Source organism: Schistocerca americana, chromosome 2 (genome assembly GCF_021461395.2).
Source record: "Schistocerca americana isolate TAMUIC-IGC-003095 chromosome 2, iqSchAmer2.1, whole genome shotgun sequence".
NCBI lineage: Eukaryota > Metazoa > Arthropoda > Insecta > Orthoptera > Acrididae > Schistocerca > Schistocerca americana.
The window spans coordinates 1,039,416,572-1,039,441,705 of record NC_060120.1 but is presented as its reverse complement, the minus strand read 5'-3'; positions in this window follow the sequence as shown (position 1 = coordinate 1,039,441,705).

Here is a 25,134-nt window from a genome sequence, read left to right as displayed (position 1 = left end):
CCTACTTACACGCAGCCTGTATCATCCCCACCAACACAAGAAGAAATTCACAAACACATTATTGAATTAGAAGACAATGGAACATCTGGTGAAGATGGGATTCTTGCTGAACTTCTGAAAACTCTAGGACCAAATTTTCTCAGAGTTAGTCATAATTATTTCAGATATTTAGGAGACAGAAAAATTACCCCGGGGAATGGAAATGTGCGGTTATTGATCAGTTACACAAAAAAGAAGACAAATCTGACGTAAATAATTATCGAGGCATACCCCTACTTCAGGTCGCATACCAAGTTCTATCGGCCTGTCTTCTTCAAAGAGCAGAAGCGCAACTGGAAAACAAAATTTGGTGAATAACAAGGTGGCTTTCGTCCCCGTAGTTTGTGCACAGAACAAATTTTCAGTCTAAAGACCGTGCTAAAATACGAAGCTGTCAGAAACAGCCCAATAATTAGCATGTTTGTTGACTTTAAAAAGGGATGACCGCCAAGCACTTTTTGATATCCTTGAAGAACAAGGGTTAGATCCAAAAAACCTTAACCTCATCAAAGAAACATTGACCGATATTACCGCCAAGGTGAAATTCATGGGTGAAATATCCGAGCCATTACTGATCAAAACTGGTGTCCGACAATGTGATTGTCTATCTCCTCTCCCATTCAACCTTGTGCTGCGCAAGGTCATTCGTTAATGGGAACAGGAACTGAAGGATAAAAACTTCTGGAAACCTATTCATATGGGGCGGGTCAAGGATGACAAAAGAATTTCATTTTTAGCTTTTGCTGACGACTTAGCCTTAATAGCGGATGATGAGAGAACAGCGATCAAACCCTTAACGAATGTGCAGAGAAAGTTGATCTCCAAATATCTTTCATAAAGTCTGATTTCATCGCCACAAAAGCTGACACCCAAAACTTGACTACAAAATACAGTCAATATCAATAGAGTCCTTGAACCTAAGGGGCGAGAGAAAAATAGCACAGAACGTTCGCCTCCAAAACCCAAAGAGAGCCTATGGGTGAACCTACAAGGTGTACAAAAAAAATGTTTGTCCAAAAACATTATACAGTATTAAAAGCTGAAGTCCTGTATGCCAGTGAAACCCTGACAGTCCACTTAAAAGGTGACCAGAAAACTTATTAAAAGAAGAACGTAAAATCATCAGAAAGATAATAGGGTCAAAGGAAACAGAAGAGGGCTATAGACTAAAATCTCGTCAAATAACTGAGAAATAGTCCAACCTTGCAGCAGATATTATAAAAAGGCGATTAAAATTTTATGGGCTTGTCTCTAGGCTTCCCAAAATAAAACCTACGCACAAAATTATTAAATACATAGAAGGACTTAAAACTATACCCCGGATACAAGAGGTCAAAAAGGACCTACAAAAAGCTCAGATAAACTATTCAGATATTTTGGACAGAAAGGCATCCAAGCAGAAATTTGACAGATGGGAGGTTAAGTCAGAGAACTAAGCTCCGAAGAAAGCAAGAAGAAAATGGACAGACGAAAGGGAGAGAGCCCATGCAGAAGAAAATGAGCAGTGTGGAAAAAAAGTAAAAAGAATCAAGAAGCTTTGCGTGATCCAACAGGGTCTAATCGCACATAATAATATACAGGGCTATTACAAATGATTGAAGCGATTTCATAAATTCACTGTAGCTCCATTCATTGACATATGGTCACGACACACTACAGATACGTAGAAAAACTCATAAAGTTTTGTTCGGCTGAAGCCGCACTACAGGTTTCTGCCGCCAGAGCGCTTGAGAGCGCAGTGAGACACAATGGCGACAGGAGCCGAGAAAGCGTATGTCGTGCTTGAAATGCACTCACATCAGTCAGTCATAACAGTGCAACGACACTTCAGGACGAAGTTCAACAAAGATCCAGCAACTACTAACTCCATTCGGCGATGGTATGCGCAGTTTAAAGCTTCTGGATGCCTCTGTAAGGGGAAATCAACGGGTCGGCCTGCAGTGAGCGAAGAAATGGTTGAACGCCTGCGGGCAAGTTTCACGCATAGTGATGTGAAAGATTCAGTGTTTAAACCTCCTCTACCAAGAAACGTGCCAGAACTGCGAGCTCGCATCAACAATGCTTTCGAACTCATTGATGGGGACATGCTGCGCCGAGTGTGGGTGGAACTTGATTATCGGCTTGATGTCTGCCGAATCACTAAAGGGGCACATATCGAACATTTGTGAATGCCTAAAAAAACTTTTTGAGTTTTTGTATGTGTGTGCAAAGCATTGTGAAAATATCTCAAATAATAAAGTTATTGTAGAGCTGTGAAATCGCTTCAATCATTTGTAATAACCCTGCATATAGGGTTATTTTTCCCACCGTGTACAAACTCTAAGGATTGATCAATCACAGGATACTGAACAAGAAAGGTCTAATGAACTCATGTCTGGAAATGCATGTCCGCAGCTCGTGGTCGTGCGGTAGCGTTCTCTCTTCCCACGCCCGGGTTCCTGGGTTCGATTCCCGGCGGGGTCAGGGATTTTCTCTGCCTCGTGATGACTGGGTGTTGTGTGATGTCCTTAGGTTAGTTAGGTTCAAGTAGTTCTAAGTTCTAGGGGACTGATGACCATAGATGTTAAGTCCCATAGTGCTCAGAGCCATTTGAACCATTTTTTTTCTGGAAATGCATGGCTTCCATGCCAGAGACCATTATTCAATCACACATTGTTACAGAGACCGAGATCTAATACGCGCTGTAGCATGCAGCCAACAAAACATGATTTCCATGTGACTCAACGCATGCGTGTACGCACCGTAGCATGTTCTGTCTCATACGTTCACATCGGCCAGGCTGCATCCGAACAGTGTCAAAGGCAGCATAAAAACACTGCTCCAGAGTTTTCTCACCTGGAACGGACTCTGCATACACTTTACTTTTGAGATGGCCCCATAACCGCAAATCGCTCGGGTTGAGATCCGGTGAACGAGCAGTCCATGGAACTGGACCCCCTCGTCCGATCCATCGACCAGGGAAGAAACGATTGAGATGCACCCGGAAGTTAACGGCGAAGTGAGCTGGAGCACCATCATATAGCAGCCATATAACCCTTCTAATCATTAATGTGACTTCTTCCAGCATGGGAGACAAAGGCACCCATAGATCCGGTCTATTAGTCGACGTGAAAGGAAAATACGGTCGGCAGTTATCTCGACTCACACATTCTAGCTGCACTGATGCTGATGATTCGCTGCCACCACACCATACCACAGATGACTGTTATGAAAATTGAAGATACCACTCCCCGTAAATCTGTGAATAGAATGGATGGTACAAATCCACGGATAGTGGTTGCCTGGTGAAGAAACCAGTGACATAACTGCTCCCGATGTGGAATGTCTGTCGTTAGTAAGCCCTGCACACGCTGTAAGTGATAATGGTAGTAACAGCTGCCATGGAGAATGTCTCGCACGGTCGTCTGGCTTACCCTGTACTGGCGGGCAAATTGCCTGGTACTGACACGGCGGCCGCCTTCCACAGTGTCCCTCCAACTCTGATGTCTGAACGTTTCGGGTACGTCCTACATGATTTCCTGTTTCCTGAAACGACCCTGACTCATATGAACGGCGAAACACTGTTGCTAACATTGAATGCTGTGGTTGTTGTCCGCGGGGATAGGTCTGCTGATACAACCTTGCTGCCTGCCGCCCGTTGCCATTTGCCTCTCCGTAAGCAAACACCATGCCGGCAAGCTCTCGATTCTTATAGAAACCATTGTGTACAACGCTGTATCACAAAGTGAGTCGGCAAGAGAAGTAATCGGACACAACATTGCCAATTACTATGGCAAGAGAGGGCGCTAGGGCATGACGTCTGAGGAACAGAACCACTCTCTAGGAGGAAGCCATGCATACTGTAATTGTGGCTGCACGGTACAGCGCGTGTTAGTCCGCAGTCTCTGTAACAAAGTATGATTTAACAAATGGTCTCTAGCATGGAAACCATGCATTTCCGGACATAAGTTCAATAGACCATTCTTATACACACACACACACACACACACACACACACACACACACACAGAGAGAGAGAGAGAGAGAGAGAGAGAGAGAGAGAGAGAGATAAACAGGGTGTTTCAAAAAGGTACGGGCAAACTTTCTGGATACATTCCTCACACACAAATAAAGAAAATATGTTATGTGGACATGTGTCCGGAAACGCTTAATTTCCATGTTAGAGCTCATTTTAGTTTCGTCAGTATGTGCTGTACTTCCTCGATTCATCGCCAGTTGGCCCAATTGAAGGAAGGTAATGTTGACTTCGGTGCTTGTGTTGACATGTGACTCATTGCTCTACAGTACTAACATCTCTACGCAACCCCGGTACCAAATGTAGAGACTCTTCGTGCTCGTATTGTGGACGGCTGTGATACAATACGCCATCCTCCAGGGCTGCATCAGCGCATCAGGGATTCCATGCGACGGAGGGTGGATGCATGTATCCTTGCTAACGGAGGACATTTTAAACATTTCCTGTAACAAAGTGTTTGAAGCCACGCTGGTACGATCTGTTGCTGCGTGTTTCCATTCCATGATTAATGTTATTTGAAGAGAAATAATAAAACGAGCTCTAACATGGAAAGTAAGCGTTTCCGGACACATGTCCACATAACATATTTTCTTTCTTTGTGTGTGACGATTGTTTCCTGAAAGTTTGGCCGTACCTTTTTGTAACACCCTATATATATATATATGTGTGTGTGTGGTGTAAATTTTAAGTTGACAAACCAGAATAACTCGAAAAATAAGCTTCACACAAAAAAATGTGTAGAATCCAAAGTTGATTATTTTCGAGTGGAACATCTGCTGGTGCTAAAATTAGCCTGCCACCCCAGTCCCCTGGAGGTAGGGCAGGAGGCAACTTTAAAATTTCAAATGGGAACCCCCATTTTTTATTGGAGAATCAGATTCTACATAAAAAAACACATTTTGTCTTAAACACTTGTTTTGATTCTTGATAGTTGGCGCAGTAATTCAAGAAAATCCTTGTTCTCATTTTTGCGTGGAGAATGGTTGCGGATAAATAAAAAGTATTTACTTCGTAAATTTTGATTCGCGAAAACTAAAACTGACCCTCCCTCCCTATAGGGTGAAGTTTGAGAGAGAGGAATTAGAAATTTACAAATGTTGACCCAACAGAACTTATCCGAATCTGCGGAAAAAATTAATGTTTGGTTCCCGATGGGAAGAGAGGGAGAGTTTTTGTTTTAGCGAATCAAAATTTACGAAGTAAATAAGTATTTTTTATTTACCCGTAACCATTTTCCACGCAAAAATGAGAACATGGATTTTCTTGAATTACAGCGCCAAGTACCAAGAATCAAAACAAGTGTTTAAGAAAAAATGGTACAAATTCCTCTGAGCACTATGGGACTTAACTTCTGAGGTCATCAGTCCCCCAGAACTTAAACCTAACTAACCTAAGGACATCACACACACCCATGCCCGAGGCAGGATTCGAACCTGCGACCGTAGCGTTCGCACGGTTACAGACTGAACCGTCTAGAACCGCTAGGCCACCCCGGCCGGCAGTGTTTAAGACAAAATGTACGTAGTTTTTTCTATGTAGAATCTGCTTCTCCAATAAGAAATGGGGGTTCCCATTTGAAATTTTAAAGTTGCCTCCAGCCCCAACCCCAGGGGGCTGGGGTGGCGTGCTAATTTTATCACCAGCAGATGCCCAACTCGAAAATAATCGACTTTGGATTCTACACATTTTTTCGTGTGAAGCTTATTTTTCCAGTTATTCTGGTTTGTCAACGTAAAATTTACACGCTCTATTTATTCCGATCTTGATGAAATTTTGTTGCACCCTTTACCTTCAAGACAAGAGGATGATCACTGGCTACAAATGATTTTGTTGTCTGGGTTGAACCATCCCAAGAAATCACTGGAAATTTGCGTTGATGGATGACGGTAAGCAACGAAAACAATGAACTTTCTCAGCGATCTCCTGCCTCCAACGAGTTGTCAAGTACCTCTTCGATAACTGCACGGCAATGTTTTCCACTGACTAATTACTCGAGAGCGATTATCTCAAGCAAGAATGAATTTATAATAGAGGAGCCATGCATCACTGTGCGACCTTGGTATCTATTACAAAACTTAAATTCAGGTGCTCAGAACGGGGCTGAAGTGTCTAGCGTACAACTTGGCGAGAACCTTCCAGGCTGACTATAAAACTTCATCTCTTCACTTTTTTGGCTGGTCTCTTTCCAAAAGAAACAAAATCTTTATTGTGTTGCCTCAGGAGCAATTTCGCTCTGTTAACAAGTTTCGACATCCACCAAGGATATCAACTTTTTGTTTATCAGCAGCGCGCAGTTGCACGTCAAATTAAGCCGGCCTCGTTCAAGGTCTATCAGTCGATATGTAGCCGTAAATTTACTCCTACGCAGGCTCACGAGAATAACTATCAGTCGTGTTCTTCATCATTAGACACAGCAAGAAGCATTACAAAATTCGGTGGCACAGAGCGCAATGTTCATGTTTACTAGATCAAAACCCAAAATAAGCTTCTCACCTCTGAATAATCATTAAACTGTAATTGATTATAGTTTGCTTCTCTGATTCACATTCCTTGTAATAAAACCCTTATATCCTTATTCGATCACGTCTGCTGTAAATTACACTTTCTCTACGACCTAGTTTTACGCATTTCTATTTACGTCCTTTGAACCTATCTGCTTTAATCACAGAACCAGTCTATATGTGGTGGGTAAGCAGTCTGAATTATCCTGGCCTCTATTGTAGCTACTTCTCATAGCCATTCCGATCTTCTTAACGAATGAAAACAAAAACACAGTTTTGTGTGTGTGTGTGTGTGTGTGTGTGTGTGTGTGTGTGTGTGTGCGGGGGGGGGGGGGGGGTGAGAGTGGGAGAGATGAGATATTAGTGGTAAGCGTGTAGGGGGGCAGGGAAGAGCGGTGACATCAATTTATGGCTGTAAATTTTAAAGCTCTTATCTGGAAACAAAACAGGTCCTACATGCTCAGTAACCATGGTAACAATATGTTATATACAGAGATATAAAATATGTTAATACCAACTATTGTTAATATACAACGTAGAAATGAAAACAAAATATTGAAATTATAATCAAATAAAACAACACAATTAAAGAGAAATTTGATTAAAGTTCGAACTGAATAACTTACATTACCACAAGAGGAAGTCAAATGAAAACGAGACAGATGGGAAAAATGTTAGTAAACTGTTTATTATTTCAAAAGTAATCGCCATAACTGTTAGTACGTTTATCCCACTGTGAGACAAAATGGTCAACGGCTTTATGATGAAATGTTTGCTGTTGCCTACGGAATACGAGAGAACCTCTTCGTCGAAGCAAAGCGACAGCCACGAATTTCTTTCTTCAGGGCTCCGAAAATATGGAAACTGCATGCGGAGAGATCGGGACTGCATGGAAGATGTATAAGTGCTTGCCAGCGAAACCTCTGCAGCGTACTCCGCCCACGGAATATGTCGATCGTTAACAGCGTAAAAGAGTAAGACCAATAACGTCATGCAGAATTTTTTACTAGACATTGTGAAACGAAAATAAAGGGTAATCCTTGGTAACCTCTGACGTGCTATTTGCAGTTTAAAAGTATAGGTCAAGACGAATGAAGGGGAACCCAAACATACCAATAATAGCACTACAGCGGTGCGAGCTTACTTGCGTTAGATAGCATTTTTATCCGTGGGGGTGCGTCGCGCAATTCGTTGTGAACTCAATACAGCTTCTGGCGCCACACGGGAAGTTTTCGTCTGCCAATAGCGAATTTTTTTCCAGAAAAGTATTTTTTACTTTCTTCCTTTTTTCCACTCCTTCCGAATAGAAATTCAGCGTCCTAATCATTGCATCACCTCGTTCGGCGGTATTGCTGCTGAGTATGCGCGCTATTATCGTACCATCCGTTGCATTTCGCTAACACCCGTTTGTCGCAGGACCTTAGAGCATCTTCTAAGCAGCAATACGGCGTTTCAGGAGGAAAACAAACAACAGGGTGAAGCATTCGAGCGCAGCTTGCTTTCTTCATAGACATCTTGCGAACAGTAAGTGCACATCAACCGGTAGATTTCGTCTTTCTGGATCCATGAAAGACGTTACATAATGTACCATGTCGTCGATTTTTCAAAATATCTTCACCGATATGTGGCTGGCCGAGAAATATTTGGCTAACAGAAACCCGTATGTTACACAGCGAATATTCCACAGGAAATGCAGGTAACATTGGTTGTGCCCCAAGCACATGTAACAGCACCTCTAATGTTCTCAATGTACAAAAGACTTAACTCCGCCCGAACAGGCCATGAAGGCCCAAAGATACCGACCGGCCGCCGTGTCATCTTCAGCCTACAGGCGTCACTGGATGCGGATATAGATGGGCATGTGGCCAGCACACCGCTCTCCTTGCCGTATCTCAGTTTCCTAGACCGCAGCCGCTACTTCTCAATCAAGTAGCTCCTCAGTTTGCCTCACAAGGGCTGAGAGCATCCCGCTTGCCAACAGCGCTCGGCAGGCCGGATGATCACCCATGTAAGTACTAGCCCAACCCGACAGCGCTTAACTTCGGTGATCTGACGGGAACCCGTGTTACCACTGCGTCAAGGCCGTTGGCGTCCTTAGTATACAGGGTAATTAAAATTAAGCGATGTAAAAAAAGAACTGCTGTTCAAAGTGACGTCAAATTTGAATGTAATATTATCAACGAAAGAAATAACGAAATTCTTCCAATAGGTGTCGGTGTAAGCGTCATAACGTACGAGGGCTGTCCAGAAAGTAAGTTACGATTGATCGCGAAATGAAAATCACAGTGAAAATCAGAAATGTTTCATTTGTAACAGTTAGCTACACCTTTCAGCTACTTCTCTACGTAGTCGCCGTTGTGACTCAGACTTTCGTCGTAGCGTTGTACCAGCTTTCCAATACCCTCATCATAGAAGGCAGCCGCCAGTGCTTTCCGCCAATTCTCTACGCTGGCCTAAAGCTCGTTGTCTGTGCCAAAATGTTGTCTTCATAGCCAGCGGTTCGTTTGAGCAGAGATGAAACTCAGTGGGGGACAATTACGGGCTGTATTGTGGGTAGCCAAACATTTCCAATTGAAACGATGCAGGAACATCTTCATTGCCCCTGCAGAATGAGGCTGAGAATTGTCTTGAAGAAGAAACCGCACGACAGTTATGTAATGTTGGTTGCATAGCTTCAGGGGAAAATTCTCACCAGGCCCTCGTACTTGGCGGGAGACACTACTCTCTATAACATCTTTACGCGCTCACTAAGAGCTCAGGAATGAAAAGAGTGATATAATTCTACCTAGAGTCATACTAGAGACACTGCCCAACACATCTTTGCAAAGCTTTATCGGATTTTCATAGTCGTTTCCATTTCGCGACCGATCGTAACTTACTTTCTGGACAGCCCTCGTATATGGGTTCGGCTACAGATGACAGATAAATGTCAATACGATGGATATGGTGTGAGTTGTACATTGAACCAACTGTACTGAGCAATGCGCATGACCGCACTAGTTCGACATTCAAGTAGTTACGTACATCCATCCACGACGGCAACACCGCACAACATCGAATGGGAAATCCCGTTTTTAATTACACTGGGACCAAAAACGGAGTAAAAAGCTACACTGAAATCGGTTCTCTACTGTCGTGAAACTGGTGCAAGACATGTTCAATATGCTGACGACCGTCTTCTGCCACAGGTTGAAATCGAGAAATAGTATGTAACACAATAGATCGGAATGCCTCAGAAGCCATGTTCAGGACAAGTTACGCAACGCGTTCCTTCAATTGAGCTACGTTTGTAATCGGAGCACTGAACACAGCGTCCTTGAGATAACCCCACAGCCTGAGGTCGCACGGATTGAGATCAGTTGATCTGGATGGTCTGGCTGTACGGAAGTTGTGGATGATAGTTCAAGCATTTCCAAAATGCCTCTTTGCAATGTGCGGAGGAGTGCCATCTTTCATAAAGATGATTCTACCCACACATCAATGCTGTCGGAGGGCTGCATTGACATTGCTAAGCAAAGACTCTCACACATTTGCCAATGACGGTTCAGGTAACATGAGCAGCAAGACACATATCATCGAAAAATATGGCCCTTCGATAAATAATGCCGTCAACCAACAACACACGGCTACTTTGCAGAGTGAAGCGGTACCGGTTGATGTGCGTTTAGGCTTTCCGTTACCCACATTCGGCAAGATTTTGTATTGACATGTCCCTGGAGACGAAAACGGCCTTCATCTGCCCACAGAATGATGCGTGGTCATTCATTGTACACTTCCACGCTAGCAACAAATGTTAGGCACCGTGGTCATAGGCATGCCTGAAGTTCGTGCAATTCCCCGTGCACACGCCACTGCTCGACCCCTACTGCAGTGCTGTGGCCACGTCTACTACCGATGTCAGGTCAATTGTTTTCCTTCCCGGTGCCACATTTCAACCCAAATCAACCCGTCTTTTCGAATTTCATTGTTGTGACTTGGCAAACCAGCCAAGTCACAATGAGAGGAATACGAAAGGCACGCGTTAAGCTCACGGAGATTGGCGTGAGGTCTGGAACAGTTAAAGGAATTAATAGTAGCAAATAAAGTACGTAGTTGATGTAATACTTAACTTTAATCCACAATTGTAGAACATCTCTCTTGACGGTACATGTTATAACCACAATATAACATAATATCAAATGCTATGTCGCCTTGCTAGGTCGTAGCAAATGACGTAGCTGAAGGCTATGCTAACTATCGTCTCGGCAAATGAGAGCATAGTTGTCAGTGATCCATCTCTGGCTAAGTCGGCTGTACAACTGGGGCGAGTGCTAGTAAGTCTCTCTAGACCTGCCGTGTCTGCAATCACTGACAGTGGCGACACGCGGGTCCGGCGTATACTAATGGACCGCGGCCGATTTAAAGGCTACCACCTAGCAAGTGTGGTGTCTGGCGGTGACACCACATTCATAATTACACTGACGGAAAAAATCGCAGCACAAAGAAGGAATTGCACAACATAAATAAAAATTGGTAGGCGTGTTTCAACATCTGAATGATAATGTCTATTCACAATTCGCACCGGTCACGTAAGAGTGAATTTGATTTGCATTAAATACACGGAGTAATGGTCGTGAGTGTTAGTTACCTTTGCGATTGCACATGATGAGTTAATGTTAGTGAAGAATGCCTTTAAGGCGACAAAGAAGCCATTATCAACGTCTCACTGAGTTTGAACGAGGTAGTGAAATGGGGCTACGAGATGTTGGATGTTCCTTCTACGATATTGCAGAAAGATGTGGCGGGAATGTAGCCTCTGTACATGATTGCTGGCATGTGCGATGGCAAGAAGACCGGGCTCCGTATGGTCACTTGGCACTACCGAGAGGGAAGACCATCGTGTTTGGACTGCGTATCTGTCGCATCGTGCAGTATCTGCCGCAGCAGTTCGAGCAGCACTTAGCATCACAGTAACACAACGAACTGTTACAAGTCGGTTACTTCAAGGACAGCTCCGGGGCAGACGCCCTGCAGTGTGCAATCCACCGACGTGCAATCCACATGGCCCCAAACCACCGACATTTGCGACTTGGGTCGAGGGAGGGATCATTCGAGGAGAGGGTGGAGGTCTTTTATGTTTTTGGTGAAAGCTGGTTCTGCTTCGATGTCCAATGATGGCCCTGTGTTGGTTAGAAGGAGGCCAGCTGATGGCCTGTATCAAACCTGTAAGCGTGGTAGACACACTGCACCTATACCTGGAACTATGGTCTGGAGTGCGATTTCGTACAACACCAGGAGCACTCTCGTAGTTATCCCACGTAACCTAACCGCAAAACTGTACATCTGTCTGCTGATTCGATCTGTTGTGCTGCCATTCATGAACAGCATTGCTGAGGAAATTTTCCAACAAGATATCGCTCACCCACATACCGCTATTGTGACCCAACATTCTCCGTAGAGTGGACTACTTTATCTGCCGGGTACAGGCGTAGAGTGAAAGACACACAGAGGATCTGAACAGGCAAGGAATTCAGCACTTGAAGCATATTTCATCTGCTGTAGTCCCAGCAAGACTGCATATAATTCTCCGAAGAAGACAGTAAAGTCTCGATGCAGTCGGCCCTTTAGGGCACGATCAGAGAAAACAACAGAGCAACCAATGGAATGGAGTCCCCCTGTTTGGAACCATCCATAAAGACAACTGTAGAGCTGTAGTGCTCAGTTAAAATGTCATAAACTAATGTATCAAAAACATATGTAGGAGTGCATTTCTGCTGAATTGCAACAAATCTAAAACTACACTGGGCGTGCATTAACGATGGTGGTAGGTGGTTAATCCCTGGATTTGGGATTCTACGTCGTGCTCCCAAGTGAATCCTGCACATGCTGCACACAGATCCCAAATGCAATGCTGCTCCTGGAATAATGGAGAATAGGCATTCTGAATGTGGATGAGCAGCAGTATGGTATCCATGGGATGTTGGAACTGCCCAATGCACTATGAGGAGCTGCCGCCAGGTGGCGAGTGACTGGTCCTATAAGCACCTGAGGCCAGCCTAATCCCATCATGGTGGATAGCGTCAATAATTAAGAAGGCCTCACTGACCTATAAACTGTGCATCCGTAGTCTAGCCATGAATGCACAAAAGACCTATAAAACTGGAGCAGATCCGCCCTGTCAGCTCCTCAGTACTTGTGTCTAAGGTACTTTATGATATTCACTGCGGTCTATGTCCTGGCTTTCAGGTCTCTCTCACAACTGTTTCTAATCAAAAATGGGCCCAGAAACCTCCAAGAGGTTTTAAAATGTAGAATGATATCCACTGTACGTAAGTCATGTAAATTAAAAATACGAGGAGAACGTTTACAATGAACACAACACACACACCCACACACACGCTTATCTGCAGCCCACACCTACAACCTTAGCACTGTAAACTGCAACTGATGGGTGGCTGTTGCAAACACTGGAGGACGAACAGAGAACAGTGAAATCGTCTGTAAATAAGGAGCATTATATAGGACTTATAGGACTGCTCTCCATAGATATGATGCTGATGATGACTATGGTGGAGAGGGTAACACTTAAAACACAGTACTGAGCAACGCCATTCTCCTGGTAAAAACGATGCGACAGCATGTCACCAGCTCAGGACCCAAACAAGCGCTTAGACAGGAAGGACCATACGAGGATGAGGAGCTGGCCACGAAATCCCCACTGAAGGAGCTTCAAGATGATACTGTGTCCTACACCTCACTGGTGTCAAACAATACATCAAGACAGTGATGTTTTAGTAGGAAAGCCTGCTGAATAGTCAACTCTAATAGGGTCAGGTTGTCGACAGTGGACCGAAACCTTCGGAAACTACAATGAGAGTGGCTAAAAAATTGCCTCGACTCTTAACAACCAGACGAGACGACGGCTAACTATTCGCTCCAGGGTCTTTCCCACACAGCTCCTTAGGCAACACTCCGATGCTCCGATAATTACTGGAACATGTGCGCTCTTCTCCTGATCTGAGGAAAGGTATCAAAATTGCCTCTTTCCAAGATTTGGGAAGGTGACGTGCTGTACATATCACATTAAAACATTAGAGGAGGATTTCCTTTGACGCTGCTTGCAAATGTCGAAGCATGTAGTATCGTATATGGTCGTGACTGGGTGCAGAATCAAGAGTCTCAGATAGTGCCGATTCCAGCTCCAACATGGACAACGGGCAGCTTTAAGACTCAGAATTGTGAGATCTGATTTCCAGCTTGCCCCTCTCTGCAGTTGCACGGTAGCGGCGAAAAGCCTAATCCTGGCTGGCAAAATGCTGCGTCATCGTCTGAGTGATGTCTCTAGGGTTTGTTTGAAGGCACTCTTGTTTTAGTACTGCCACTATCGCTATATTTTTCAGAAATCCTTCTGATGGCCTCCCATAACTCTGTAGAACGAGTGGAGTGGTTGATGGAGTCCAGGAACCCTTGCCATGACCTTTTCTTGCTCTCCTTAATTACGTGTCGAGCCTTGGCTCTCGTGAAGTGAAAGACTGTGAGGTTGTCTGTTGTTGGGTGGCATTAAAACTGTAGAAGATCTGCAAGCCTCTTTCCCATAGCTGAACAGTACTTATCGGTCCACCAAGGTACAGTTGCCTCACAATATGACTTGAGAACTTTGGGCTGGATAAGTCAGTGGCACGATGCATCACTCGTATAATATGGTCCACCATACCTGGACACTATCGTGGTGTTCGAACACAGCCTGCTGGCTGAACATCGTCCAATTAGCCCTGCTGACCATCCATTTAGGTGGCTTCCGATCAGGTAATGTTCCATCTAGTAGGTGAATGAGGAGTGGAAAGTGGTCACTGGAATAAAGATGGTCAATAACCTCCCACCGAACAGACTCTGCGAGGGCTGGAGAGAAAGAAAGAGAGGTCAGTTGCTGAAAATGATCTAGTAGCACCACAGAAATGAGTGGGAACACTGGTGCTGAGGATGTGCAGCTCGTAAGACATCATAAGGCTCTCTAAAACCCGACCCTGAGGGCAAGTAGGGGCCTAACCCGCCAAGACTTGTTGAGCGCTGAAGCCTCCCAATAAGAGAAATGGCTGAGGGAGTTGTTCCATAACACCTGTGAATATCTCAGACTGTTGCATTTTGTGGAGGTAAATACAACGAGCAAGGTGATCCTCGAACACACATGCATTTCAGCTTGCTGGTCAGTAGCCAGGGGGTGAGGAGAAGAGTGTTGCTCATTATTGACAAACACAGCGAGTCCTTGCTTGGTCCTTTCACCAGTCAAATCATGATTGAGATAGAGCATATAGCCGCATAGTACAGCTGCATCAGAAGTTTTAAAATGCATTGCCTGCAAACACAAGCACAGGGGCCGTTCCTATGCTAGGAGTTTCAGTTCCTGCACATCTGCCCTGAACTCGTTAATATTCCACTGAAAGACGGGAGCCATCAGCCACAGGGCTAGCACTTTCATCCTCAATTTCTGCCAGGAAGGTGAGGCTAAAATGGGTACGAGCTCAGTCTTGGGGCAAGATGATTGCTTCAGTCAGACATCATGGTCCATCGCCTCTGAAGAGGATTCGTGAGAGACGTCAGAGAGGATGACGTCGATACCGATGGACTGGGTACTTCACGTCTCCGTCAGTAGGCAATTTTCCGCCTTTGATTGATTTTTTGGGCTGAAGAGGCTTTGCAGTCACAACTGCGGATATGGTATGGCAGCGCTCTACGGTGGACAAGACCGGAGGATTTTTGGAGGAACAGGGGATTCGTCAGCATCAGCAAGCATGGCGTTTTCAGAAGTTCTGGGAGGGGGGGGGGGGGGGGAGGCAGGGCTCTTCGAAGTCACCCAACAGCACAAAATCACAAATGCATTGATAAATGCAGGTACTAGTGCTGACGCTAGCAACCTCTGTTTGTGTAGCAGCACTGGTTTTGTGTACTGGCTGTTTGAGAATGGGACCAAAGGATGTAGCAAACGTTGGTGGATGTAGGGACTTGTATATCTCTTTGGATTCACCATACCGAATGCGCTTTGTCGTTTTTAGCTACTGGATCTTTCGTTCTTCAAGGAAGACACTGCAGTTCCTACTCCAGACAGAGTGATTTCCAGATCAGTTGACACACTTTGGAGGAGATGAACAACCAAATCCTTCATGTGTGACTTTATCACATGTGTCATAAGTGGCTTCTGCATTACAACCAACAGTAGTACACCCAAAGTACTGTCATTTAAAATAGTACATCAGGTTGATGAAATTAGGCTCCATGCTTAGGTGAAGAAAATCTGCCTCGACATGCTCTGCAAGCTTGGTGCTGTTATGTGTAAGCACAAAAGAGTTTGATTTGACAAGGTCGCCATCCACCCTTTTCATGATGTCTTCCACGTCAACAATGGGGATCATTCAGCTTTCAGTTCTTCTCAGGAAATGTCAACCAGACACCTGCAAGCCACACCATCTTTGCTGTAGTTCAAGATGTTCTCCAGTTCAGTTTCAATTGCGTATTCCCAGAGGCACTGAACTTTCTGGAGGTACGTCACTTGTTGGAAAGTATAAGTCCCGACCAACAGGGTCCCATTTCGCTGGTGCTTGACAGATTTTAAGATTCCAGCAATACCCTTAAACCTTTTGTATCCAGAATGGTGAAACTTTATCGAAGCTGCCCTCTCTCCCCGTTTACAAATTATAAACGCATTCTGACAACCAGCATGCATTCCATTACTGTTAACCGAGTCTGGAGGACTGGCTACTAGTGCCTTCATGTTAGTCTGAGTGCTAGTATCTACCAGCGGCCCACCGATTCCTCTGGTAGGAGCAAGAGCAAATTTCGAGGGTTCCATCTCAGTGCCACGAGAAGCTAGGGAAATAAACGTCCACCTTGTGATGTCGTCAGCCATACGACCACACCGCCGCCTGAGAGATCGATCCGCCGGATGCGATTCTCTCGATAAACGGAACAGAAGAACGGCTGTGTTAGCCAAAGAGTGCACAGCCAGTCGCAGTACTTAATGCTCGCCGCGAGTCGCCGCTAAGACACTTCATGTACTTCATGTGTAGTGCAGTTGTGCCAGTCTACAGTTCGTAGCCGCGCTCGGTAGTCAGCCAGCGCCGATGTTAGCCATCGTCTGCAGCTCAGTCATTGTTGCCATCAAGTCATTGTAGCCCCGTTCCAAGTTAGTCTTCAAACTCACCGGATTCGACATTCAAGATTACGAGGAATTAATTCGCCACTGCAAGATTAGTGACTTGTAAACTATGTCATTCTACAGACGTTTAGTCTAGTCGCGTCTTCCATAAGTTTCAACCAACAGATCACGGACTACAACAAAGTTAAGTAATGACTACTTTCTTATTTTGTACTCCTGCTAATTAATTGTGTTTTCCTGTTGTAGCTACCAAGCAGTCTTGACATAGCAGAACCCACGTTTCCACCTCCTTGGCTACCTTGTATTTGCCGCCTCATATTAATGGACTCGGTTATGGTGGAAGATCGAGAGCCACGTGCTTAGTAAGTCATAGAACTGAAATGCGACAGGGTCCCTGGAGGTTGCTCGATAACAATCATTTCACATCAACAGCCATGCATCTCATCGGCGCGCAGCACACCTTGAGACTGAGGGGCTTTTATAGAGGTTTTTACCATTCTCACTATGCAGGCAGTCAAGCCAAAGTAGCTATTCCCTGCGCCACTCAACGTTCCACTGCCGCGCCGTACAGTGGTCACTAAAGCATGCCCAGAGCTTAAGGGGAGCCGGAGGTGCCTATTTTGAATTATTATGAATAAACTACCAAATAGAAAAATTTGAGTTTTTTTTACATATAGAGTGGTTTAGTATTGCAGTTATGACAGAAGGAATTTGGAGTATCTTTTCTAGTTTCCTTCCAATTATTTTTTTTATTAATGACCCAAATTTTTTTACAAATAATTGCTTTATAATTAAACTGAAATGAAACTATTGAACATATTGCCAAATGGCTGTGTTACAATGTAATTTTGACCACTAGAAGTGCTGTATAAGAATTTCATCTCTCTAGCTTGAATGGATTTTGAGAAAATGTTCCTTATATTCGAAACATTCTAATTTACGGGAAATGGCTATCAAAGTTTCTCAATACGTTCCTGCACTATAGGATGGATTATCAGGGTCTTCTTCTTCATCCTCCAAAAGCTTCCTCTTCTGTCTTCTTTTCTGGCCTGTTGTTCCATCATACGTCATATGCCTTTCTCTTCTTTCTGCTCCTCTTATCCTTTCTCTGTCAATATTTCTTAGTCCTCGTACAGTGTTCACCCCAGCTGTAGATCCTAATGCCTTCAGAACTTCACACTTCACACTGTTACCTTGGTTATAGGTTGCTATTGCATCATAAATGCCAAAGTGCAGTGTTTTTATGCTTACAAACACCCTTTTAGGAATCACTTTCCAAATCAAATTGTTTACGCTCTCATTAGGATTTTGCGTCTTTCCGTGTAGACATTTGTGTAACAATTCTGGCTGTGCTAAGTCATGAAAAATTGGTTTTATTGTTCCCTCCTGATTCTTGTACATACTGCATATTACCCGCTTTACACAAGAAGTATAATACTACCAACAACAGGCGCAACACTAAACTAATTCGAAACGGTAAACAGCAAAGAGACGATGTTCCGCGCTCTTATTCATTGTAGTATCGCAACTTGGTATTAGTGTTAATTTTCTTTTCCCTACGTTCTTCCTCTTCTTATATACACGGTTACTAAAACGTGGCATCGTAACCAGAACAATAGTGTACGACAATATTAAATGGAGCACGATGTTCGAAATTCTTAGGAAAATAGGAGTAAGTAAGTAAACAATGTAGCCAACCCTTGCACACTCGCTGTATGCGTAACATAAGGCGCTGTATGCGTAACAGGCCGAGAAAATCCCAAGCAGTTCGCCAGGAATTCACGACAGGGTGTCAGATGCATTCAGCGGCCACCCATTTCCTCTGCAGGCGTGGGGGAAAATGGTAATAACTCCACTCTAGTGCGAGTAGAACAATAATTCAAAGTTTACATTAAAGAGAAATGTTCCAATTAATTTTCGGTAGCAAACAAAAATCGTAATTTTTTGGATTTGATCACCTCCGGCTCCCCTTAAGGTAATAGCGGACTGACGGCGCTTGCCAGTCCCCAGCTCACGAACCCCAGATCGCCAAGCCCGTGCCCAGCAAACGAATGCTGAGCCCCTGAGGGGTTGGAGTACTGAGATTCGTACGCGGACATTCAGAGTAGAGATTTGGGAAGTAGATTCAGAGGTGGAAAGACTCAGAAGAGCGCACACCCGACCGGCGGAGACCTAGGGCTCCCACGAGTTACAGCACTATGGTTAGACACTGTGCACCGCTGCTCACAGTAAGAAGACATTGCAGCAACAGCATGACAGGATAGAGGAGCTGTGATAACTTGTCAACTTTTATGGAAGCAGTGAATCCTCTGTCGGTCGCTCTCCTCCAGTCAGTTGCTTGTCTTCACTTGTTGTCGTTCTCACACCTTGCAATCACTGCACACTTGCTACCTAATTCAGTGATTTGATACCAATGACAGTGAACTATCGTAACCAAATTGTTATCCCTATCCACCTCAGAACCTTGCCAACAATTAGTTACTGTCACTAACAAGAGCATCTATGTACTGCTTACTAATGATTTATTCCCTTCAAGATTTAGTATGGCAGTTGTAGAGAAAATCTCAAATGTATTTTAGTCGTACTCATTGTTTTTCCTTTTGTAGTTAATGAATCCATTGTTCAAAGCTAAGGAGTAATAGAAAATTAGACCACCTTTAACAGATCTCGTTCTTATTAAATCCGTTGTCTAGGTTAATTAATCAGAACTATGTCCTGAAGAGTGATCTGTTTCCGTAGCTGTAGGTGTCAGATCAGTCGGGTAAAAAACCAGACAACTCATGGGATCTCGAAATTATAACTGGTTGCTGTGACTTTCCGAAAAATAGCTAATACGCTATTTTTGGTAACTCCCCAAAAAGAGTAACTTTCTTACATTTACGTGTATAAATAAGTAGTTCTTTCACTGATTATTTTGTAAGTTACTGAGAAAGGCACCTTTCCTGAACCATCCTGAATATGTAGATTGGAAGTTTGCATGTGTTCCCCAGTTCCCAAGAACAAAACGTTCCCACTTTTACTAGAGATCTTTGAGAATTTCGATGGATAATCACCATATGTCAGCACCGGTGCAATGTTCGCCCCATAATAATAGAGCACTCTTTCTGAGCAACCAAGCGACGCGTCAATGCTCTAGGTGGAGACCAGTGATGCGGACGTCTCTCTGTTGTTGTTCCCACATGGTTATGTGTGAAAATGCAGTGATTAAGTACTTCATAAAGAAAGGTACTAAACCAAAGGAAATTCATGCCGATTTTCAGAACACATTGGAGGACTTTGCATCATAATATTCAGCTGCTGTCGGGTGGACAAATGAGTTTAAATTTGGCCAGACAACTTAGACGATGATGAGCGTAGTGATCAGCCAAGGTGTGCCGCTAATCCAGAAATTATTGCAAAAGCGCATAAATGGTAAAGGCGGATCGTCGACAGAAAGTATGAGAAATTGCTCAAGCTGTAGTGAAATCGTCTGATCGCGCATATGGCATTTGATTAGTGAATTGGATATGAGAAAATTACCTGCTAGTTGGGTTCCGTGATTCTTAATGCAGGATCAGGAATGCTTCAGAATGGAAATATCCTTACCACCAAGATTTTTTGGGCTTGTATGTGACCACAGATGAAACCTGGATCCACTGCTATACCCCAGAAACAAAACAATAGTGAAAGCAGTGGAAACTTGTTGATACACCATCACCGAAAAAAAAGCAAAGTCAATATGATCAGTAGGAAAAAACCATGGCGTCAGTTTTCTAGGATGCGAGAGGGACTCTGTTGATTGATTATCTTCCCATCGGTCAAACAATTACGACAATACTACGTTAACGTCCTAGACGAGCTACAGCAAGAGATACGTGAAAAAACGCCAGGTTTGGCAATGAAGAAAGTCATCTTCCATCAGGGCAATGCGCACCCACACATGTGTCGTTGCCACGGCGAAACTACATGAACTATGATGCGATTGAAATTACTTTGTGATTGAATTTCCAGCGAGTCAAGTGATAGAGGAGAGCCACCTACCAATCCTGCTTCTTCCTCGAGTGCCACTTGCTCACTGTGTTGGTCCACGTAGAGCCTTGTCAAACGTAGAAGACTGCAGTCAGACAACACTGTCCATGCTACTGCAATCCGTCAGTCCCAAAATTATTTTAATAGTAAAAGAAAACACGAATTGTAGTCATAATAGCCTTATTCGCCTGTTTTGTCTCCATCAGACTTCAGCCTCATCCCGAAGTTCATAGTTTGCCGCAGTGGATAGATTGGTTCAAATGGCTCTGAGCACTATGGGACTTAACATCTGTAGTCATCAGTCCCCTAGAACTTAGAACTACTTAAACCTAACTAACCTAAGGACATCACACACATCCATGCCCGAGGCAGGATTCGAACCTGCGACCGTAGCGGTCACGCGGTTCCAGACTGAAGCGCCTAGAACCGCACGGTCACACCGGCCGGCGCAGTGGATAGAGATTCTCTTCAAACAAAGAACGGATAGCTGAAGTTGACGGGTATTTTGCAGTCATAGAGGAACTAATTTTCGAGATGGAATTAAGGCACTGGAACATCGCTGGACGAAATGTTATAGTTAAATGAAATGTCGTGTGGCTAGGGCCCGTCGGGTCGACCGTTCGCCTGGTGCATGTCTTTTGAGTTGACGCCACTTCGGCGACTTGCGTGTCGATGAGGATGAGATGATGACGATTAGCACAACACAACACCCAGTCCCTGTGAGGAGAAAATTTCCGACCCAGCCGGGAATCGAAGCTGGACCCCTTGGCATGACATTCAGTCGCGCTGACCAGTCAGCTACCGGGGTGGACAATATTATAGTATACAGCGTGAGTACATTGAGGAATAAAAAAATAAAAAACATCTGCCTTATTCGCCTGGTTTGGCTCCATCAGCCTTCCATCTCTTCCCCAAGCTGACAATGTTCCCTGGTGGATGGAGATTCTCTTAAAACAGAGAACTGATAGCCGAAGTTGACGGCTATTTTGCAGGTCTGGAGGAATCTACTTTTCGAGATGGAATGGAGGCACTGAAACATAGCTGGACCACGTGCATTGTTGTAAAGTGAGGCTACATTGGAAACAAAATCTTTCACTGAGGTAAGTCTTTTTTTCTATTCCTACCCTCATAATACTCGTTCATGGCTATATAATGTAGTGGGTGTGAGAATAAACACTGTTGTGGGCGGGAAGTGTGTATAAAAAGGCACCCAGTTGACGTGTCGCTGTTTGCCTAGGGAGCTGGCTGACTTGTCAGGTGACAGAATGTTTACTACGTCTGTACAGTAACAGCAGCTTTAATTCGTGTGACATGCGCTCTGTTGCACTCTCGACAGCCGTATGGAGGAGTGGGAGGGCAAACACACGGCAGGCAGACGTGGAGAGAGTGAGACGAGGTGTAGTTGGAGAGGCAGGAAGCGTGCAGAGGACGGCAGGGCCAGCCTTGACCGAGAGCCCGCAGCCGTGCCTGGCTGATGTAACACGCGGCCGCTCTTGCGTCACGCGACCACTCCACTCGCGAAACCCAGACTGGAACCACTCCACGAAGCGAGCGGCCCTCCGCTTCGTCGGCTTCTCGGACAGGTCTCAAATTTTGTAGTTTCTCCCCACTCCCAATCTTTCCTATTCTGTGACGCGGCCTGCTCGCAGTGTTAGTTACAATAGTTTAGTTTTATTTTGAAACCTTCCCCCTACAAATGTTACCACTGTCTGCACGGTACTGACCTCATTTGCCTTGAGACTGCAATCGGGATTGGGGGCTCGCAGTTGAACCCTAAGGAACCGAAAGAGATCGCAAAGTTGTATACGTTGACTGAACTGGCGTCTTCAGCTCCAGCTGTTTGTCACGGTGCAGTGATTCGAGAGGCGTCGGTTCTTCTCGGGTGCTGTTTCCTGAAATGATTGCTACTACACAGTAACTGATCAAAAGTATCCAGAAACCTATTAGGGTGCATTCATACGACACGTGTCCACCATTCGCCTTGTTGACGGCTTGAGATCGGCTGAGGACACATTCAGTGTGGCGTCTGAAAGTTTGTGGAGGAATGTCACCCCATTCTTCATCAAGGGCCGAAATCAGAGAATATGTTGGACGCTAGGGTCTGGAGAAGTCGACGTTCTAACTCATCCCAAAGTTTGAAAGTAATTCATAATTATTTTTGAAACTCACGTATATTTTTAATTATTGTTTGTTCTGCTGCAAGACGTACGGAATTTTTGAATGTCTGACAAGAATAGTTTTGCAATTGAGAACGAAGAGAACCAGAATCTAATTACCGGTTCTACAAATCATAAAGAAAACAATTCTCATGTATTTGGTTGTAAGTTCTAAAATATTCTCTAAACAACTCCTAACAACTGTTGTACAATGCTCCTTATTCATTTTTTTTATTTTTTTTTTTTTTTTTGAGTCCAGGACATAAAATAATTACAAAAACTAATAAGTATTGATTCACATAACAAATTTGCAAAATTAAATATGTACAGTAGTATTTATGACACAGATTCAATAATATATACAAACAAGTAGCAGATAAACAAGCAGCATGACAGATGTGAACCTTCGGCTATTTCCTCCTTGACCGTTCTGTGATTGTCTTCAGCTTGGAATCTCGCCAAAGCTCCTCTCTGTGAGTTCTGGGAGATTAACGAATTGCCATAGTTTTCTGTAGGGAGCTTTTTCTTGACCTCAGTCTTGGCTGTTGATGGTCATGTCCGAACAAAGGATATCTAGGGTCGACTTCTTGTTTTTTCTTCTCCACTTCTGTTGCAGCTTACCTTCGAATGCGTTGCGTTGCTATACCCACAATTTGGTACAGCTTATTGACACGGGAAGGTCGTAAGCAGCGCGTAACAATGAGTCCTGTCTCGTTCAGAGCTGTATCTACATGTTTAGCATGTGCAGAGTTTTGCCAGACGGGTGCTGCGTATTCAGCGGTGGAGAAACATAGTGCCACGGCAGATGTTCTAAGCACTTTTGGATGGGCACCCCAGGTGGTTCCTGTAAGTTTGCGGATGATGTTGTACAGAGCTTTTACTTTGAGGCTCGTTTCTTCACAGTGGGCTTTGAATGTGAGGGAACGGTTAATCTTCACCCCAAGGTATTTAGGAGTTTCGCAGTGGAGTAGTTGTTCTCCTCTCCAAGTGGTGTTCAGTTTCGCCGGCCTGGGTGGCCGAGCGGTTCTAGGCGCTACAGTCTCGAGCCGCGCGACAGCTACGGTCGCAGGTTCGAATTCTGCCTCGGGCATGGGTGTGTTTGATGTCCTTAGGTTAGTCAGGTTTAAGTAGTTCTCAGTTCTAAGGGACTGAGTCCCATAGTGCTCAGAGCCATTTGAACCATTTTTTTTGTTCAGTTTCCTATTGGCTTCCCTGTTTCTAAGATGGAATGCACAGACTTGGGTCTCTCCAGGGTTCGGTTTCAGTTGGTTTTCATCGTACTACTTGGCCAAATATTCAAGAGCTGTTGTCAGTTTCACCTCTACTTCCTCAGAGGTGTGACCTTTGGCAGCGAGTGCTGTATCATCAGCGTATATGAATGCCTTAGTTGAAGAGTTAATTGGCTGGTCATTTGTGTAGATATTATATAACAGCGGAGACAGCACACTTCGCAGAGGGAGACTTTTTTTTTGCATTCTACATCAATTCCTCTTGTCTTGGAGAGAGACGAAGTATCTCCTATTTTGCAGAATACACTGAAGGATCTGAATTAGTCGGTAATCCCTTGTAGCTAAGCATACTTTTCTAAGCAGCTTTGTGTGGTTAACAGTATCATAAACCGCCGTGAGGTCGATGAAAGCCACACCTGTTATTTGGCCTCTCTCATACCCATCCTCAATATGCTGAGTCAAATTAAGGATCTGTCCACAGCAAGACCTTCCTGGTCAGAAGCCGGACTGCTCTTTTATGAGTATTTTATCAATATACTTTGATATTCGATTTAGGATCAGCCTTTCGAATACCTTGTACAAATTACAAAGGAGTGAAATCGGACGGGACCTTTTTGGGTCTGTTGGTTCTTTCCCAGGCTTTAAAAGTGCTGTTACCTTGGCTTTACGCCAGATCTTGGGGACTTGCAATTTTGAAATGCAGATGTTCATAAGGTTTAATATCCACTGTTTTGTGGCAGGTCGAAACTTTTAGATTTGTTCCGTCCGTTTTTCGTCTAGGCCAGCAGCTTTATTACTCTTTATAGTTGTGAAAACTGTTTCCAGTTCTTTTAAGGTAAATGGGGGGCTGAGATACTCCTTTTCATCTGCCTGTCTAATGAATGCTCCTGAACACAACGAACAACTTACCTCCTCTTGCAGCTGCAACTGCGTAACTAGCAACACGATAAAAAAAACACTATGATGATCCATGCAAAGTGCAATGTATGGTCATAAGAACTGCAGCAACTGCAGCCATTTTTCCATATATCGAGAGACTGAATGATCAGGAGATATT